Source organism: Panulirus ornatus, chromosome 27 (genome assembly GCF_036320965.1).
Source record: "Panulirus ornatus isolate Po-2019 chromosome 27, ASM3632096v1, whole genome shotgun sequence".
Taxonomy (NCBI): domain Eukaryota; kingdom Metazoa; phylum Arthropoda; class Malacostraca; order Decapoda; family Palinuridae; genus Panulirus; species Panulirus ornatus.
This window is the reverse complement of record NC_092250.1, coordinates 14,515,600-14,535,599: the sequence shown is the minus strand read 5'-3', so window position 1 is coordinate 14,535,599 and position 20,000 is coordinate 14,515,600. Positions and strand designations below refer to the sequence as shown.

Sequence of the window (20,000 nt, the reverse complement as noted above, 5' to 3'; positions counted from 1 at the left end):
ATGAGGAGGTTTTATTAGAAGAGTCAGAATGTGTGCAGATAGGAGGGAAGGAGGGTGAAAAGATTCCGAGTGAAGGTGGGGGAGTCTGCTCTCAAGGATGTCTGATGTCACCGTGGCTGTTTGATCTCTTCATAAACGGGGTGGTAAGGGTGGTGGTGGTGAATGCAAGGGTCTGGAAGCGAGGGGGGCAGGTTTACGGTAAGCTGGGCCCTACGTTGGGAGAGGATCCAGTTGCTGTTTCCAGGCTACGCGGCTCTGGTGGCAGAATCCAGAGAGAAACTCCACAAGTCGGTAAAAGAGTTTGGGTGCATGTGTCACAGGAGAAAGCTGGAAGAAGTGGAGCACCATAGACAGATACCTGGGAGTGGACGTGATAGCTGATGGAACTATGGAGGCTGAAGAGATAGATAGATAGATAGATAGATAGATAGATAGATAGATAGAGATAGAGAGAGAGAGAGAGAGAGAGAGAGAGAGAGAGAGAGAGAGAGAGGGAGAGGACTGTGTGAAAGGTGAGGTGAATGTCTACTTAGGTCAAAGATACACTTAAAGGGACAGTAAGTAGTTCCGAAAATGTTACATGGAAACGAGTCTTGAGTCTTCCACGTAAGAGATCTGATGAGGGTGGACTTCTTGGAAATGAATATGCCTGAAGACCAAAAATGTGGTGCGAATGCGGTGTAAGGCGGGTTGATTGTATGAGGAATGGCAGCACGAGAGAGAGAGAGAGAGAGAGAGAGAGAGAGAGAGAGAGAGAGAGAGAGAGAGAGAGAGAGAGAGAGAGAGAGAGAAAGCGGAAGTAAGCGCAGTGTGACTGAAAGAGCTGTCCAGTGTGTGATGAATTGGTTCGGGATTTTGGTGAAGCAAAGAAAGATTGTATACGAGGATGCACATATTTGAAAGTGGAGGAAGGAAGGATAGAAGGAGTAAGGCATGAGCAAGAAATGGATGGAAGGTGGGAGTGAAGGAGGAACTTTGAGATAAATACGGCCAGAACATTTAGAAGATGAAAGGCGTGCATGAGATAGAATAAAATGGATCGAGGTGGTATACGGGGGGCCACGACGACGACGCGCTCCCAGCGGGCTGAACTGAGAGAGGAGAAGTGATCGCGGCAAGCCATGTTAGAGTCAGTCTGTGGAGCTTGGCTGTGGGCTGTGGCTGTGGGCTCTGGTTTCAATACATCACACCTGACAGTTAGTGTGTGGGTGTATGCAAATGACCATAAACATTCATCTCTAAGACAGGAGAATCAACTACATATCAAAAAATATGAATGACATCCATAATTACCTTTAAGTGAATTATCAGTTTACTGAAATAACTGAGGCTGAAAATACATAAACAGAAAGATGCATACAACGACGAATATTGCGAGTTAAAGTAAGGTGATATTCCTTCTACATATACAAGGCGAAGGTTAATGTAATAGTATATGCATTCAGCAACAACCCCGCGCGTGTGGTGCTTCGTTTGTTGGTGTAAGAGCGTCCGTGCGTCTAACGTCAACACCACGACTTAAGAAGAAGAAGAATCTGTACGTACACTCAAAACATTTATCCTCACTCACGGATACGATGGATTTCAAAAATGAACATGGACTTCTCCTCTCGTCTCGAGAGCTTTGGTATTAAGCGTGACCTGCGACATCAGTGAATTATGACATGCGACAGGAATAGAGTCACTGGTGACTCGATCTATACATCTCTCTCTCCTCATACAGGGAAAAGCAGGGCTACCAATGGTGGAGCCAGAGAGGCCAGCTTTCTTCAGAACTTTTCGCTGGTTTGTGACAATGTTTGATACTGGAAAAGGATAGAGGTAATTTATTTGATCTGATTGAACCATAATAAATAGTTTCTCTGGAGCCGACAGTGGCAAAAGGCAGAACTCACCAAAAGTCCCTGTCTGCTACATCATCGGTAGTATAGACTTTGGACCCCCTCTCAAATCCCTTACAGTTCAGGGAAAGAATGAGATATCTAAAAGGCAACCGAAGCTGGCGGACAGTGACGTGAAAGGCAACCGAAGCTGGCGTGCAGTGACGTGAAAGGCAACCGTAGCTGGCGTACAGTGACGTGAAAGGCAACCGAAGCTGGCGTACAGTGACGTGAAAGGCAACCGAAGCTGGCGTCCAGTGACGTGAAAGGCAACCGAAGCTGGCGTACTTTGACGTGAAAGGCAACCGAAGCTGGCGTACAGTGACGTCGTGAAAGAGTACGAACATCGACCCAACAGAGGGTCGATTTTCGACCACCTCTCGTTCCAATAGGGAGCGAAAGGTGGTCTCAACACCTTCCATCTAACATAGGAATGGATTTGAAAGCACCCTGAGCTAACATGGTACTATGACCTATGTGTATAGTGAAGGGAACTTCCATATTTAACATCCGATTCCATCATATACACACCCACACGGCTATATGACCCTAGAGGGCTAATCGCATGGTGATTAATGCCTGGGATGACGAGTCGTGGTTTAGTATCGGGCTTCATGCGAGCTGCCTGTGTGTATTCAGGAGTTCAGTAGCAACAGCGACGAGCCACACAGAGCGGTGGAGGTGCCAACCAGCCAGCCAAGCAAAGCCTCTGGGACCGCAGTCTGGTGGTGTCGGAGTGTGTGTGTGTGTGTGTGTGTGTGTGTAGTCATGTCACCAGGACAACACCACAGCAACACCCACGCCAAGCCAGCCCTCCGCTACACCAGATATAGCGAGAGCGTAATGCCACATCCTCCTCCTCCTCCTCCTCTCTCTCTCTCTCTCTCTCTCTCTCTCTCTCTCTCTCTCTCTCTCTCTCTCTCTCTCTCTCTCTTTCTCGTGCCGTGAGCCACTGTCTTCCAGCAAGTCTGACACAGAGAGTGGCGCGCTCTCCCTCAGAGGAAAGGATATGCAAGACCCTTCACCTCCTCCTCCTGCTCCTCCTCCTCCTCGATCCCTCTTCACCTCCTGTCACCAGAGATCCCACGTCCCCCGAGCAGCAGCAACAGCAGCTCGGCACCACAACTCCACCACAACCCAAACAAGCTCGCACAACGCGTTGCTCTACTAACAACCACAGCGACCACCACCTCCTCATCCCAACCACCATAACCTCATCCCAGCTATCTGGGGCCAAAAGGATCATCTGTAATCAACAGACTATATATCATGCTATCCCAGCTTTGGAATGTGTCAAATGTTTAACACTCATCTATTTTTAAGAGCTCCTACGTTTATTGATATATTTATTGTATCTGTATAACCTTACGTTTGGCTACAATGAACGCATGTAGCTAAACATATGCCAAGTATATTCCCAAACACACAGACACACACACAAAAGGAGTCCATATCTTCATGGTATTGCTCACTGAATTCCTTTGTAGCATTTTCTGTCCTCATTCTCGTACCTCACAAACGGCTATTAAATTCTGGAAACTGTAAAATCACCAGAGATGTGGTTCACTCTTGTCCTAAAATACTGTTATGTGTTCGCCATCTTCATGGTCCCTGAGCTAATTTGAATACAATATGGGGAATATCTCACACATTCAAAATTAATTTTTTGGGGGGTCCTATCTTGCTAGTCACAATGGGGTAGGAGGAACACTAGACTAGTGCAGATTCAGTATGCAAAACAGGACCAGGATATAAATATGAACTTCCCTCACGGGATGCGTACAGTTGAGATAAACCTCTTTCGTTCATGGATGTTGAAAGAGTCCCACATTGGATGGATCCCAGCGTTGCTTACAATCCCACACTACTGAATCTATCACAATGGTTTAAAAAAAAGTCCCACACTGGATTGATCCCAGCGTCGTACAATCCCACACAACTGAATCTATCACAATGGTTTAAAAACAAGTCCCACACTGGATGGATCCCAGCGTCGTACAATCCCACAGTGGTTTAAAAGCAATGCCTTTGGGGCCGCGGTGTGTGTGTGTGTGTGTGTGTGTAGTCATGTCACCACGCCCCAATGGTTCATATACAGTATGGAGAAGGAACCCCGCCTACCTTTCGTGTTCGTTCTCGGGAACGCTAGACTTATTCACACACGTTATGGAACGGAACAATGGTCTTTACTGGTTTGAGAGAAACATCCTTGACGTGAAGTGCTCCTTCCTTCGTACACAGCAGGAGGAAGTTCACAGGAGCCACAGTACCTCTCTTACTACCACGTTTATCAGGTAGCTAACAATGAGGACCCCTTGTGTGTGGCTTCGAATGCCTCGTTGGGGAAATTTCGTGTCCGTGCGCTTCAGAGAATTCGAATTGATTTAATATTCTCTTTAAGGGGGGTAGGAACTCTCCTACTTTGTTTACATACCTTACAAATGCCACAATGATTCATTCGGGCACGTTCGAGTTTTTCTCCCAGTCTCGTTCATATCACACCAGAAAACATCGTACTGATTCACGTATTCTAAAAAGGGGACCGAGTTGGTTCATTTACCCCCATTGCGGTTCACACTCACACTGCAGCGAACCAGCTTCAGATACCTTATGAATCACTGAGCCAGTTCATGTTCAGTTGGGACCACCTCCCACACACACACACACACACACACAGTTTGCCTGCTCGTTTTCTTTAACAATCCACTGTGTCGACTACAATTACGATGGTAATTTAATGACCTCACAAATGGCTTTACGTGGATAATACCCTCGTCATGGACCATCAAGTCACCTGATGTCCCTCCTTCCCCATACACACTACGAAGAAAACACCACGTCAATTCGCACACCTCCGAATATCTCAATGGGAGGTTTATAGAGTCCGTGAATGCGTTTCCATTCCAATGGGAGGTTTACAGAGTCAGTGAATGCGTTTCCATTCAATGGGAGGTTTATAGAGTCCGTGAATGCGTTTCCATTCCAATGGGAGGTCTATAGAGTCAGGGAATGCGTTTCCATTCCAAAGGGAGGTTTATAGAGTCCGTGAATGCGTTTCCATTCCAATGGGAGGTTTCATAGAGTCCGTGAATGCGTTTCCATTCCAATCTCTTATACAAAGTGAATAACAAGAGACAAAGTGAAGGATCAGACAATCGTCTTGAAGACTATCTGTCCTCCATCGTCGGCGAGGGGAGGTCGGGGCAAGACTCAATAGGAGGCACCAGCTCTATAGTAACGTACACTAGGATAGCAGTCATCACCCTTTGAACAACGCCACTTACCTCCTGCCTGTTAAACGCTGCCTTGACGACACACGAAGAGAGAGCTCTCCTTTTGAAAGATATTCCACGAGTCTCCCTTCTTTTCTGACACACTTTGATTCAAGATCCGTGACAAGCTCACGGGAATAAGCGAATTATATCGTTTTTCAATTTTTTCTAAGAGAGAGAGAGCTGAGGTCGGCGGAGGGCGAACACACACCCCCACACACACACACATCTAACCCTCGCTCGACGTGGGTGGAGGCGAAGACCAAACAAACACTTGCTGGGGGGTCAAATATATTTTTTTCCTCTTGGATCAAGTGGCAGGCTTGTGCCTCCAGGAGGGCCGCTCTCCAAGCCTCCTAAAGCACTGCACACGAGGATAAGCGAAGGCACTGAGGTGGATCTGGCCACTCCACACACACCCACACACCCACACACACACACACACACAAACGCCCGATAACTCTGTGGCGATCCAAAAGCCTTGCTCGAGTGGCCTCTGTGGACGGGGAGGGTAGGAGGAAATTTCTAACTCACTTATGTTTACTTTTACGCATGTGATGATGCGTATTCGCCAGCCTTATCTCCTAGGCGTAGCTAGGGGATGGGGTGGAGAGAGACAGGGAGGAGACAGGCCAGAGGGAGCGAGATGAGCGCGTGTGGACACGATTGAGAATAGATTCAGGGCACATGCTAGAAGTGGCACTGAGCAGTGGCGAGGGGCCCGAGCCTGGCTGTGGTGGCAGTGAATGCCTGGTGGGGGAGGAGGAGGAGGAGGAGGAGGAGGAGGAGGAGGAGGAGGAGGGGGACGGACAGAGGACGACTAGCAGGGTGAGGAGGGGTTGTGTGTGTGTGTGTGTACCAGTCGGGGGAGGAGTGAGTGAGTGAGTGAGGGGGGTGTACTGGCTAAGGAGGATGGGAGATGTGGTGGTGGTGAGGTGTGTAGCGTCCCTGTACTGCCAACTATGGTGAATGTCTCCCTCTTCCTCCTCTTCCTCCTCCTCCTCTGCCATACGTTCTTGTCGAAGGCCCTCCTCTGTGAGGGTGAGGCGAAGACCGTCTGTTGGCAGGCACGCACCCACGGCCTCACACTCCCTCCCTCACTCACTCACTTACTCTTGACCCCATCTCCTCCTCCTTTGGGGAATCAGGAGGAGTGAGAGAGAGAGAGAGAGAGAGAGAGAGAGAGAGAGAGAGAGAGAGAGAGAGAGAGAGCTGATGTTTCAAAGCCAAACTTGTCTTTAGCTGAAGAAGCTGTTGTTGTTGTGGACGACAACACTAAGTTGTGAATCATAAGACTCAAAACTGTTGTGAGAAGACTTGTGCATCATAAGCCTCAAAACTGTTATGAGAAGGGTTGTGAATCACAGCTCACCTCCTAACAACCCACCTCTTTGACGCAAACAGACGAGTTCAGATAGGTACAAGAAGAATACTCACTTTCTCCATGATCACAATGACCTGTTGTATCTGCCACAGTAAGGCTAGGATACAAGTGTTATTTCCATCACAGTGGAATGTGTAGCGTAAAACACATATATGTATGGAGGAAATAAACATGATCAACACATCACAAAACGTAGCCATTGTTTAACTAAGGCCAGTTATATGTATATATATATATAGTGCCCCCCCCCAAGAAATGTACTCGATTTTTGACTCCCTATAACTCCCTTAATTTATTTATTTATTTATATATATATATATATATATATATATATATATATATATATATACATATATATATATATATATATATATATATATATATATATATATATATATATATATGTATGTATATATATATATATATATATATATATATATATATATATATATATATATATATATATATATATATCATCCCTGGGGATAGGGGAGAAAGAATACTTCCCACGTATTCCCTGCGTGTCGTAGAAGGCGACTAAAAGGGGAGGGAGCGGGGGGCTGGAAATCCTCCCCTCTCGTTTTTTTTTTTTTTTTTCAATTTTCCAAAAGAAGGAACAGAGAATTGGGCCAGGTGAGGGTATTCCCTCAAAGGCCCAGTCCTCTGTTCTTAACGCTACCTCGCTTATGCGGGAAATGGCGAATAGTATGAAAGAAAAAGAAAGATATATATACAGAGAGAGAGAGAGAGACAGAGAGAGAGAGAGAGAGAGAGAGAGAGAGAGAGAGAGAGAGAGAGAGAGAGAGAGAGAGAGAGAGAGAGAGAGAGAGAGAGAGAGAGAGAGAGAGAGCCAGCCTTTTAGCTACAGGTTTCAACTGACCTTTCAAGAAATGTCACAACTGACAACACCTTATTAATAATAACACGATACCTGACATTTCAAGACCGTATCCATTGTGTGTGTGTGTGTGTGTGTGTGTGTGTGTGTGTGTGTGTGTCTGTGTATCTGGTCGGTCAAGCTAAGCCAAATGAGAGAGAGAGAGAGAGAGAGAGAGACACTCGGGTCATGCCAGTTATGAACCTTATGCAATGAACCAATTCTGTAACATCTTATGTAACGCTCGATGTGATGTGGTGTGACATCTCTTCCACCACCTCCCGGCCTTGTAACCCCTTTTGCGCTACCGCACTGTACAGAATGAACATGGGGAGAGGGGTTGGGGGTTTGCACAATAAACACGTCAGGGTTACCAGCTCGAAGTCAGATGTATTACGGCGGCGCTGTGCGTCATCACTTCAGTGGCTATCAAGTTTCACTTCTCTGGGTCTCATATTCTTTTCCCTCTGCCTCTTACATCCCACTTTACCCCCCTTACCCCCCCCCACACACACACATTATGTATATACTCAGTATACAAACACATATATATCCTCTCTCTCTCTCTCTCTCTCTCTCTCTCTCTCTCTCTCTCTCTCTCTCTCTCTCTCTCTCTATGAGTCTGTGGCTCTGCTTGTGTGTGTGTGTGTACACGTGTGTGTGTGTGTCTATGCGAGTGGATGTCTTCTTCCATTCGCTACTAGGCGCTACATAGATGACGCGGAAAACCGCGATCAAGTGTGAAATATATGTATGTATGTATGTATGTATATATATATATATATATATATATATATATATATATATATATATATATATATATACATACATATAGCCCTTTATCTTTGTTAGCCGAGATGGCACGGGTAGCTAACGGAAGGATATAGGTATCAAAACGGCCCACCCTTGGGTTGCCAACGTTCACACACACCAGTACCTCAACAGCAAGGACTTACAGATCAGGTAAGGAAGAGCAATTATACAACACACACACAGACACACACACACATACACACATACACACAGACACACACACACACATACACACAGACACACACACGTCGGTCTTCCCTTAAGGTACGAGAGAATTTTATATTGATGAAGTCGACAAACACATTTCAGACCGAATATATATACCAAATGTATTCGTAAGGATTTTCATTGTCGATACGGTCGTTTCTCCGTAACACTCGCCTCTGTCGAACGCCCGTAATGGTAGGGGGGAGGGGGGAAGAAAATGCCAGTTAAGTCAGCTTAAATTTTGATGCGCGTTACTAGCGTTGAATTTTTTTGAAAAAGAAAACGAATATGCCAAGTATTTCATAATTAAGGAAATATCAGCAAACTTACACGTGTATGTTGGTCGGTTGGTGTGTGTGTGTGTGTGTGTGTGTGTGTGTGTGTGTGTGTTTGTGTGTGTGTGCGTGAGGGGGGGGGGGATGGGTTGATGTTCCAGGAAGTGAGGTTTGGAAGTGGAATGAGGGAACGAGATGAAAGAAGTGAGGGAGGGAGGGAGGGAAAACGGGATTCGAAGTGGTGAAGTGAGAATGTAAAGGGGACGAGGTGAGGTTCGTAGGCCAGAGCCAGAGAGTTCCGGGGGTTGTGGAGGGAAGGACTGGGGTTGTGGAGGGAAGAACTGGGGTTGTGGAGGGAAGAACTGGGGTTGTGGAGGGAAGGACTGGAGTTGTGGAGGGAAGGACTGGAGTTGTGGAGGGAAGGACTGGAGTTGTGGAGGGAAGGACTGGGGTTGTGGAGGGAAGGACTGGGGTTGTGGAGGGAAAGACTGGAAATGTGGAGGGAAGGACTGAGGTTGTGGAAGGAAGGACTGGGGTTGTGGAGGGAAAGACTGGAGTTGTGAAGGGAAGGACTGGCGTTGTGGAGGGATGGAAGGACTGGGGTTGTGGAGGGAAGGACTGGCGTTGTGGAGGGAAGGAGTGGGGTTGTGGAGGGAAGGACTGTGGGATGAGAAATCAGTGAAAGGGAACAGGGGATAATTTGGTGTAAGAGGGATTTGGGAAAATAAGTACACGAGAAAGTGGCTATGCGATGAAACAGAGGTGTGTGGGAGAGAAGAGGAAAATTGAGAGAGAGAAATCAAGAAGAGAAATCAGGAAGAGAAATATGAATAGTATTTTCCCTCATTTTGCGAATGAGAAAGGTGTGTGGGAGGGAAATGAGGGGAAGAATGAGTATTAGTGAGTAAAGGAGAAGGAAGAGGTAGTAAAATAGGGAGAAGAAAAGTAAATAAATAAGATGGGAAACAGGTAGATAGGGAGAGGGAGCTAGTGCATACGAGAGCTACAGTGCAGAGTGTTGTGAATACGCGAAAGCGCAGAGGCACGGATGAGCAGGATGAGTTAGGATATGCCGAAGGAACTGTGAGGGAGTAGGATACAGTATAGAGAAGAGAGGAAGGAGAGATGGATGGCTGAAGGAGTGAAAACAAAGGGGGAGATAATAAGAAAATGGGTAAGAAATGCCAGGACGAAGCAACAGGTCAAAGAAGAGAGAAAATGGAATCCTGTTTATGTGGATGAGCGAGGCAATGAGAATGGGTTATGGCTTATAGAAATCGTGGGAGGGAGAGAGAGAGAGAGAGAGAGAGAGAGAGAGAGAGAGAGAGAGAGAGAGAGAGAGAGAGAGAGAGAGAGAGAGAGAGAGAAGAGAGAGAGGCGCGCAATGAAAACGTACAAGGGCGGGAGGAGGGAGTGGATCAAAGGGTGAGTGAGGGAGACTGTGAATGTGTTTACTCACTCGAACAGTACGGGAGTAAGGCTAACCCTCGTCGGGTTGAGGGAGGGAGGGCGCCTCCGCCCCGCGCCCCTCCCTCTCCCCATCTCTTGACCCTTCTTTGTACCATCGAGGTAGCTGGGCAAACACTAATAGTGTACCAGCCGCCATCCAGAGCATCACAATTCTAATCTACCCTCGGCCATCCCATCCCACCACCCACCCACCCATCAACCCTTGCCTTTCAATTGGTCGTTCTTCAAGCCTTCCGAACGAACTCATTGTCTACCAGCCTCCTCGTGACCTCGGGTTACTGTATCTACATCATCTAATCTACATCATTTCTATCTCTCATCTCGATCGTAGCAAACCTAACAACACCCCTCGCTGGGCCTCTCATTGGTGCTCATTTTCTTTACCTCAAAGGGGGGCCAACTTAAGCTATCCTTCTCTTGTCTCTAACTCAAGGGGGGCCAACTTAAGCTATCCTTCTCTTGTCTCTAACTCAAGAGGGGCCAACTTAGCTGTCCTTCTCTTGTCTCTAACTCAAGGGGGGCCAACTTAGCTAGCCCTTCTCTTGTCTCTAACTCAAGGGAGCCAACTTAGCTATCCTTCTCTTGTCTCTAACTCAAGGGGGGCCAACTTAGCTATCCTTCTCTTGGAGTTCTCTGAATTAAGTCTTTGTGTTGCGTTAGGTGGAGGGTCGAGATTCATAATCCACATTTAGTCTAGAATTGTGAACAGTATACTCTTTTTGATCCACTGACTTAAAATACGATTATAATAATAACCAGCAGACAATCATGCCTCGTTAACAATTGTCCCAATATGGGCCTCTGGCGACGCTGGGAATAAGGTACCAAGGTACATTTCACATCCAGGTTCCTGCGTAATATGAGTGACGATACTGTCTCTCTAACCATGTCCCATCCTCATTACTTTCCACTCACTCGAGTTCTTTTTTCAACAACTTGAATTTCGCATTTCATCTGCATCTCATCACAAGCTGGTGCAATCATCATCTACTTCTCTCACGACCTCGGCATCAACCACAGACATGGTGAGGTACGAATCCAGTCCATCAGACAAGTCATTTACATTTCCTGGGAACAGGAGTGGGCCCTAGGAGTGAACACCGCAGCACCCCATTAGTGACTTCCAACCCATTTCCAAAATGCTTCTCTAAACCTGTGTCCTTCCCTCTCTTTCCCCTTCAAGGGAATATTTTCAGCCATACAGGAATCTACCTCTTTATTTCTGACTGTAGATCCATATTCTGAATCAACCTCCAATGTGGGATAGGGTCAAATGCTTTCTGGTAGGAGAGAAATTGCAGAATCGACCCATTCATCCCAGTGATCTGAGATGGAGCTCAATCTGTCACCGGAGTCCAGGATATTCGTGATGGGTGACCTATCTCTACATGGTGTCTCCCATTAGGGACTTTTCTCCTTCGCAAGTAGTCGTCCATTGGCTTCTCGAGTGTCTTTCTCGAGACCAGACTTGGGTACGGAGATCGAGTCTGCACTTAAGCATAATATCCAAATCACCTCTCTTAAAGATGGGCACGAAAAATATATGGCCCAATTCAACTCCCTCTGGCACCAACACCTTCCTCTCGTAACGTATTTAAGAGTATGTCAAGTAGTCAAGCTAGTGTCTCCTTACATATGGGGAAGTAGTCTAGCCAGTGTCTCCTTACATTCCTTCACCACATATGGGGAAGTAGTCTCGCCAGTGTCTCCTTACATTCCTTCACCACTCATGGAGATAACTCATCCTTCCCATGAGCCTTGTATGAGTCGTGGCGTTCCGATACCCTACACCATTCCAAGACGTCTTCTCAATCCCACTTGGCTGGTATTCGTGTCCTCAAAGGTAAAAATTACATTTCAAACTTATCATTCAGCTCCCTACATACTCCCACACCGTCTTCATGAGTTCTTCCCTCCACATCCCATAGCAGGACTAGCTGTACTTCGAACTGACAATGTGTTCTCGATTGTCTTTTCAATTGTTCTCAAAGGCTCTTTGCATCAGCCAGTCCCCCAAGTCTTTATATCAAAGGCAGACATTTCTTGGTTTCTCACACCTTTCAGAATATACCCATCGTACTATCAAACACCCTTGAAAATATGATCTCGCCCAGTCCTCTGTTCTTAACGCTACCTTGCTAACGCGGGAAATGGCGAATAGTTTGAAAGAAAAAAGAAAATATATATAAATCCCTGGGGATATGGGGAGAAAGAATACTTCCCACGTATTCCCTGCGTGTCGTAGAAGGCGACTAAAAGGGGAGGGAGCGGGGGTCTGGAAATCCTCCCCTCTCGCTTTTTTTTTTTTTTTAAATTTTCTAAAAGAGGGAACAGAGAAGGGGGCCAGGTGAGGACTTCCCTCAAAGTCCAAGTCCTCTGTTCTTAACGCTACTTCGCTAACGCGGGAAATGGCGAATAGTATGAGAGAAAAGAATATATATATATATATATATATATATATATATATATATATATATATATATATATATATATATATATATATATATATATATATAAATAACCATATCAGCTGCAGTTCCTCAATCATCTGTTTACGTCATCAAGCACATGTCTATTTGTTTACCAATGTAACACATCTTGCCCACATCTCGAAGTTCAATCTGTGACGAGATCTGGCAAGCCAACCAGTGTGGGGCCTCTTTGTATATAAACAAACTTTGCTTTCACGTCAGACGTTAAAAAAAAAATAGAGTGATGATGATGATGATGATGATGATGAAGATGCACTTTGACACCCTGGACAGTTTTTACATTTCCATTTCCTGAAGGATTGTGTCCAAAAGAAGGGAATTCTGGCTAGCAAAAGCGAAAAGACTCAAATTCTGACGAGTGACGGGGGGAAAAAAGAGACCAAATCGAACACATTTTTTTTTTAACAGCCTTAAGAGAGAGAGAGAGAGAGAGAGAGAGAAAGAGAGAGAGAGAGAGAGAGAGAGAGAGAAAGAGAGAGAGAGAGAGAGAGAGAGAGAGAGAGAGAGAGAGAGAGAGAGAGAGAGAGAGAGAGAAAAGAGAGGATTAAGATAAAGATAAGAATGGGTTCAGAGAGAGAGCCAGAAAGACAGACTGAAAGAGAAAGAGAGAGAGAGAGAGAGAGAGAGAGAGACAGACAGAAAGAGAGAAGGAGAGAGAGAGAGAGAGAGAGAGAGAGAGAGAGAGAGAGAGAGAGAGAGAGAGAGAGAGAGAGAGAGAGAGAGAGAGAGAGTCATGACTTTTAAGTGCATTACCTCAAGGTTAGGTTAGGTTATCGCTTGCCAAAATCACAAGGTGGACGTGACGTATGCGGGGGTGAGTGGGGATGGGGGGGTGTATAATCTAGTGAATATGGGACCCTATTTTTCTCTTCCCCTTCCCTTCCCATTCCCCTCACATCCCCCCTACACACACACACACACACACCACCCACCGCTTTGGGATGTGGTTCTAAATGGAGACGCGTGTGAGGTTCCTCTCCACATACAAGAGAGTCGTTCTCTCTCTCTCTCTCTCTCTCTCTCTCTCTCTCTCTCTCTCTCTCTCTCTCTCTCTCTCTTTCTCTCTCTCTCCCTCTCAGTGTGTCAAGGCCAGAACACCTCGCCCCGGGTCCGTGTATCTACGTAACAGACTCTCTCTCTCTCTCTCAACCCATCTTTATCTCTATCTTAATATTCTCTCTCTCTCTCTCTCCTCTGCTCCCCACCACACCTGCCGCATTTGGCATTGACCCAGCCATCATCCAATCTGTCACTGACCCAGTGTCCTGTGACCTATATGTATCTGGGTCAATATATATATATATATTGGAAAGGATCACAATTTTGCGCGTGATCAAGATATTCCTATGAGTCCACGGGGAAAATGAAACGCGATAAGTTCCCAAGTGCACTTTCGTGTCTCTTCGATGTATATCAACTGACTGTTATATTTCTCTCTTGTGTCTTCCCTGATGATGTGATTATTACACGAAAGTGCACTTGGGAATTTATCGTGTTTCATTTTCCCCGTGGACTCATAGGAATATCTTGATCACGCGCAAAATTGTGATCCTTTCCAATATATATATATATATATATATATATATATATATATATATATATATATATATATATATATATATATATATATATTTACGTGCGTTTTTACTGAGTGCGTTAATGCGAGGTTTGAGTGCGTGCGTGGGTGCCTCTCTATCGCCATTTGGAGTGGGTTAAAAGTAATGCCCGTTTATACACAAGACGAAGGAAGAAAGGAAGGAAGGAAGGAAGGAGGGAAGGAAGGAGAGGCGCGCGCTTTTCCTCACCTCCTATACCACACGTGCACTTGTCTTTAACCTTCCTCACACCTCCTATACCACACGTGCACTTGTCTTCAAGCTTCCTCACACCTCCTATACCACACGTGCACTTGTCTTTAACCTTCCTCACACCTCCTATACCACACGTGCACTTGTCTTCAGGCTTCCTAACACGTCCTATACCACACGTGCACTTGTCTTTAACCTTCCTCACACCTCCTATACCACACGTGCACTTGTCAATCTTCCTCACACCTCCTATACCACACGTGCACTTGTCTTTAACCTTCCTCACACCTCCTATACCACACGTGCACTTGTCTTCAAGCTTCCTCACACCTCCTATACCACACGTGCACTTGTCTTCAAGCTTCCTCACACCTCCTATACCACACGTGCACTTGTCTTTAACCTTCCTCACACCTCCTATACCACACGTGCACTTGTCTTTAAGCTTCCTCACACCTTCTATACCACACGTGCACTTGTCTTTAACCTTCCTCACACCTCCTATACCACACGTGCACTTGTCTTTAAGCTTCCTCACACCTTCTATACCACACGTGCACTTGTCTTTAACCTTCCTCACACCTCCTATACCACACGTGCACTTGTCTTTAACCTTACTCACACCTTCTATACCACACGTGCACTTGTCTTTAACCTTCCTCACACCTCCTATACCACACGTGCACTTGTCTTTAACCTTCCTCACACCTCCTATACCACACGTGCACTTGTCTTCAAGCTTCCTCACACCTCCTATACCACACGTGCACTTGTCTTTAACCTTCCTCACACCTCCTATACCACACGTGCACTTGTCTTTAACCTTCCTCACACCTCCTATACCACACGTGCACTTGTCTTCAAGCTTCCTCACACCTCCTATACCACACGTGCACTTGTCTTTAACCTTCCTCACACCTTCTATACCACACGTGCACTTGTCTTTAACCTTCCTCACACCTCCTATACCACACGTGCACTTGTCTTTAACCTTCCTCACACCTCCTATACCACACGTGCACTTGTCTTTAACCTTCCTCACACCTCCTATACCACACGTGCACTTGTCTTCAAGCTTCCTCACACCTCCTATACCACACGTGCACTTGTCTTTAACCTTCCTCACACCTCCTATACCACACGTGCACTTGTCTTCAATCTTCCTCACACCTCCTATACCACACGTGCACTTGTCTTTAACCTTCCTCACACCTCCTATACCACACGTGCACTTGTCTTCAATCTTCCTCACACCTCCTATACCACACGTGCACTTGTCTTTAACCTTCCTCACACCTCCTATACCACACGTGCACTTGTCTTCAAGCTTCCTCACACCTCCTATACCACACGTGCACTTGTCTTTAACCTTCCTCACACCTTCTATACCACACGTGCACTTGTCTTTAACCTTCCTCACACCTCCTATACCACACGTGCACTTGTCTTTAACCTTCCTCACACCTCCTATACCACACGTGCACTTGTCTTTAACCTTCCTCACACCTCCTATACCACACGTGCACTTGTCTTCAAGCTTCCTCACACCTCCTATACCACACGTGCACTTGTCAAACTTGCGCAGCTTGAGCGTAATACGCTCTTGTCCTCGCCTCTTCCAGCTCTGATGCCCAGAAAGTGATTTACGTAACCGTCGAAATGGCCTCACGGAGAGGGCCCGGAGTAGCTATGTTGTCCCGGTGAACTGTTCTTTTGTTCAGTGTTGTTCTTTTGTTCAGTGTGGGGTTGTTCTTTTGTTCAGTGTGGGGTTGTTCTTTTGTTCAGTGTGGGGTTGTTCTTTTGTTCAGTGTGGTTCTTTTGTTCAGTGTTGTTCTTTTGTTCAGTGTGGGTTGGCTGAGGGGTTTCCCCTCCACTTTTCGTAGCGCATTCCACTCAATTCCGGTACTGTGTGAGTGTGTGTGTGTGTGTGTGTGTGTGTGTGTGTGTGTGTGTGTGTGACGAGCCCCTGTCACCTCCTGGTAATCCATGTACCAACGCTGTATGCCCTTCTCGGGGCTTTCTATAAGCGAAGTGACCACAGATCTGAAATGCCAGGTCTAATCTAGGTCTACTGCACATTGCAAGCAGTCAATTGAGCATCACCCTCCCCCTCCAACACACACACCATTGTGCTTTGATGCTATTATAGACTATCATGTCCCCCTTGACAATCCTATTAGTGTGGTATTCCGGCAACGGGTTGATAATAACCTCGACCCTACGTCTCTTGTGAACATGGATTCCCATACCTTCTTCCACGTTAAGGTATATTCATGCTTTGGCTTTTTACCACTGTGCTCACCATCCACTCCTCCTTCACTTTGTAGTGATGTGGGTTCGACTTCCTTAACCATGTATTGCGCCGTCCTTTGGGGCGTGTTTCGATCCCTTTGAATGATGAAGCAGTCTTCACTGTCCCTCACTGCTTGCGTGGCACCTCACCATCAATATCAACCATATTCAGGTACAAGTCCATTGCCTCTGGTAAGGTATTCACACAGAGCAGGATTAGCACACGCCATTTAGGTAAAGGCTCCTCCAATATACGTTCTCTAGTTCCTTCTATGAATATAATTCTCAATCCACCGAAGGAGTCTTCCCTTATATATGACTACTTAAAGAGAAAAATCCAGCTTCTTTACCGAGCTCCTGTGTGGCACAGTGTCAAATGCTTTCTGACAGTCTAATGTGGCACAGTGTCAAATGCTTTCTAACAGTCCAATGTGGTACAGTATCAAATGCTTTCTGACAGTCCAATGTGGGACAGTGTCAAATGCTTTCTGACAGTCCAATGTGGCACAGTGTCAAATGCTTTCTAACAGTCCAGTGTGGGACAGTGTCAAATGCTTTCTGACAGTCCAATGTGGGACAGTGTCAAATGCTTTCTGACTGTCCAGTATGGCACACTGTCAAATGCTTTCTGACAGTCCAATGTGGCACAGTGTCAAATGCTTTCTGACAGTTCAGTGTGGCACAGTGTCAAATGCTTTCTGACAGTCCAGTGTGGGACAGTGTCAAATGCCCTCTGACGTTCAAAACACAATCCACGCCTCTATCGCCATAGTCTAAAACCTCTTTTCCCTGAGCCCTTTTCGCCTCTTCCTCAGTAGTTTCGACATTGTAAGAAATCATCCACCTAGCTTTTTGATTACCTTTTCCAGTGTCTGTCTTACAATCGTTAGAGAGGCTAGTTTGCACTTCAGTCCAATTGCCTGATCGTTCTTAAAGAGAGGCATAACACTGGCTCTATTTTCGATTCGGTTTGCACCACACCATCTTCCAAAGCTCGCTTGTGAACATTGCCACCGGCCTGTGCAGTGTGTCTGCACAGGCCTTCAGCACATACAGAGACCCTTCGCCAAAAGGACCATCAACTCCTTCCTATACCGTAGTTGTCTTTGCAACATTACTAATGTTTACCAAGTCTTTTTTTTTAACATATACTGACCACCACGGCACGGGTGAAACATGCGTTAATCAAGAGGCCATAATGGTAGAAAAAAGTAGAAATTAATGTCGACAAATCTATGGAATTGTGTTGAATTGTCTCATGTTTGCAATTGTGATTTCCAAGTTTCTCTGATCCTCTTTTTTTATACACTCTTCTCGCCCTCATTTACCTTCCAAATTGTGTCTGGCTGTTCCACCGACTGGACCTTCGCAGGTAATATCAATAACATTTTACTTACTATCACATCAAATCTTTCCCTTTTCGAACTGCCTTTTCTAATCACTTCTCAAAGCAACCCACTAACCAACGCAGTTACTCAAGACTTGGCAGAAGACGCAATGACAACAGAGTAACTATACTTTTTTAGAAAAAAACTGAAGCCAAAAATGAAATACAAGAGATTTCCAGAAATTTACATCACGAATCAAACTACAGACACGACATCGTGTGTAATATTATGTCACCGAGGGAACGAACGGCGGAATACCTCCTCCCGTGGTGTAAGGACCTACTCACGGTGATATTGGTACGTGGCCCTTCATTATCTAGAGTGTAGCTACTACAGCGATCGCCTCACAACCTACGCTCCCCACCCATCAACAACCCAACCATTGTATTTTTTCTATTGTGTGCATTTTTTTTCCCCCCAAATGAGGGGGGGGGCTAGAGGAGAGGACGAAGAAGTGGGCCTGAGGAAGGTATGAATTGAAATGAGAAAGATGTGTGTGTGTATATATATATATATATATATATATATACATATATATATATATATATATATATATATATATATATATATATATATATATATATATATATATATATATATATATATTCCTATGAGTCCACTGGGAAAATGAAACACGATAAGTTCCCAAGTGCACTTTCGTGTAATAATCACATCATCAAGGGAGACACAAGAGAGAAGTGCAACAGTCAGTTGATATACAACGAAGAGACAAAGCTAGGACGCCATTTGGTAAACATGCGTGGCGGGGTGGCGACGGAAATGGATGAAGGCATCAAGTATGGATATGTACATGTATACATATATATGTATATGTCTGTGTATGTATATGTATGTATACGTTGAAATGTAAGGGTATGTATATGTGCATGTGTGGGCGTGCATGTGTATGTGGGTGGGTTGGGCCATTCTTTCGTCTGTTTCCTTACGCTACCTCGCTAACGTGGGAGACAGCGAATAAGTAAATGTCGTCCTAGCTACGTCTCCGTTGTATATCAACTGACTGTTATATTTCTTTCTTGTATCTCCCCTGATGATGTGATTATTACACGAAAGTGCACATGGGAACTTATCGTGTTTCATTCTCCCAGTGGACTCATAGGAATATATATATATATATATATATATATATATATATATATATATATATATATATATATATATACCCTAGCCTGAGCCAGGTACCCATTTTATCGACGGGCCCCTACGTGTAGATGAACAGCTATGTTGACTGCGGACCGACTGCCGCACACCCAGGATTCGAACCTATGCCGCGTTCGACCCTGGTCGGCGGCCGGGGCCCGTGAATGCGTCATGGTCAGGAACGCTACAACCTATAATACACTGTAGTCCAAGATTTCTTTGTGTGTGTGTGTGTGTGTGTGTGTGTGTGTGTTTTATCATTCTTCTTTCCCCTCTCCACAACGGTAGATCCTACGATTCAAACAAGACAACACATCCATCCACCCCACCACAACAACAATCTTGCTCTGGCGCTCACTCCAACCAGCAGCGCCCACTCACCACACACCCCACCCAGCGTCCATACGACACTTCCCTACCCTCCACAACACCTGCGTCAGCGCTCGCTCCAACCAACGACCAAAGATGCTGGCCATCACAGCGGCGAGCGTCCATGCTCTGTACTAACACCCTCCACACACACACACACACACAACACACACACTTACACAGGGAAATCCCCACATGAACGGACACTCATTCTCGCAGACCTAACACACGCAACCTTCCTAAATCCCCGACTCTCTCTCTCTCTCTCTCTCTCTCTCTCTCTCTCTCTCTCTCTCTCTCTCTCTCTCTCCG

General features: G+C 45.7%; 1 protein-coding gene across 4 annotated transcripts in view; it reads right to left on the bottom strand.

The window, feature by feature from the left end:
* Window positions 1–20,000, bottom strand: part of LOC139757588 (thyrotropin-releasing hormone receptor-like) — an 833,567-nt gene that overhangs the window by 435,112 nt on the left and 378,455 nt on the right. The window contains exon 1 of one of the 4 annotated variants that reach the window (XM_071678216.1): window positions 5,165–5,876. The exons of 2 other annotated variants lie outside the window; for them this stretch is intronic. The gene's annotated coding sequence lies outside the window, so the exon portion shown is untranslated. Of the gene's footprint in view, window positions 1–4,314; window positions 4,457–5,164; window positions 5,877–20,000 lie in introns of those variants that run through there. One more of the 4 variants, XM_071678217.1, reaches the window with a different exon arrangement.